Raw genomic sequence first — 1,831 nt, forward strand, 5'->3', positions numbered from 1 at the left:
CGTGTGTCTATACTGTGTGTGTATGTTCGTGTGTCTATACTGTGTGTTTATTATGTTCGTGTGTCTATACTGTGTGTGTATGTTCGTGTGTCTATACTGTGTGTGTATGTTCGTGTGTCTATACTGTGTGTTTATTATGTTCGTGTTTCTATACTGTGTGTGTATGTTCGTGTTTCTATACTGTGTGTGTATGTTTGTGTGTCTGTACTGTGTGTGTATGTTCGTGTTTCTGTGCCACTGGCTGACCTCCTCAGAGCAGACTACCCTTCTCCTCAACTTGCTCAAACGTCTGATCCGACAACCGAAAACGTTAAATCTGTCGATGGGTTGGGAGAGACGGGTGATCGATCTGCGAGAACTCCAGACTTGATCGTGAGAAACATGCAAAGAGCTGCAATCTCAGCCTTTTCTGGAGAAAATAAGGGTTAGCAGGCGCTCTCCTTCACCCTTCTTTTACTGTCTGATTCGCTCTCGTCTTCACAGGAAAGGTGGACGCTTTGCATTTTAAGAGCGCTGCTTAAATTGAAATTTTGGGTTGAAGCCCTCTTGAATGCTGATACTCTGGGTTTTGGGGGGGGGAGGAGGGAGGGGGATAAACATATAACGACAAGAGCACCGTGTTTGGTGTTTACATTCTGTATCTCTCACATTCCCTGACCCGACAGAGGAACGGCAACACCGTCAAGATGAGACCCAGCCACAAAGCACGCAGCTGGTGGGAGGAAAGGAATAAGTTGTCATGTTCCTCCAGGATGAAGATATTTTGTTCATACTTGTGGATCTACTGCCACCCTAAACTTCGAAAAGAGTAGGCTTCGACCGCCACACGGGCAAAATTCAAAATTTCTTACCAACTGAAAAAGTTTTTTTTATGTGTCCCGCGCGTTCATATGACCTTGTGCAGTTGCGAACTCCGTAAAACATTACCACCCCAAAAACCCATTTTAAAAACGTTGCCGGGAATGGGACAAAAGGAGCTGATGGAACTTCTCCTTAAGCTTTCTGTGGGCCCATGTCCTGTCGAGACTTGTTGAGTTCCACACGGGCCCCTCAGATGACACGCGTGTGTGTCTACACAGAACAATGATGGCTGTGTTGAATACCGCACAGATGACACGGCGTGTGTGTCTACACAGAACAATGATAGCTGTGTTGAGTTGACGGAGGGAACAGATATTGTACCATAGAACAACCCACTGGACAGCACTGGTCAAACTGTGGATAGATAGATAGACAGATAGATAGAGAGATAGATAGATAGATAGATAGATAGAGAGATAGAGAGATAGAGAGATAGATAGATAGAGGATAGAGAGATCGAGAGATAGATAGATAGATAGATAAATAGATAGATAGATAAATAGATAGATAGATAGATAGATAGATAGATAGATAGATAGATAGATAGAGAGATAGAGAGATAGATAGATAGATAGATAGAGAGATAGAGAGAGATAGATAGGTAGAGAGATAGAGAGATAGATAGATAGAGGATAGAGAGATCGAGAGATAGATAGATAGATAGATAAATAGATAGATAGATAAATAGATAGATAGATAGATAGATAGATAGATAGATAGATAGATAGATAGAGAGATAGAGAGATAGATAGATAGATAGATAGAGAGATAGAGAGAGATAGATAGGTAGAGAGATAGAGAGATAGATAGATAGAGGATAGAGAGATCGAGAGATAGAGAGATAGAGAGAGGAAGGGAGAGAATGAGAAAGAGAATTGGTGAGAGAGCATGCGTGTGTGAGTGTGCACATACGAGAGAGAAAGAGAGATTAAGAAAGAAAGAGAGAGAGAGAGAGAGAGAGAGAGAGAGA

Source organism: Aplysia californica, unplaced genomic scaffold, assembly GCF_000002075.1.
Source record: "Aplysia californica isolate F4 #8 unplaced genomic scaffold, AplCal3.0 scaffold01337, whole genome shotgun sequence".
NCBI lineage: Eukaryota > Metazoa > Mollusca > Gastropoda > Aplysiida > Aplysiidae > Aplysia > Aplysia californica.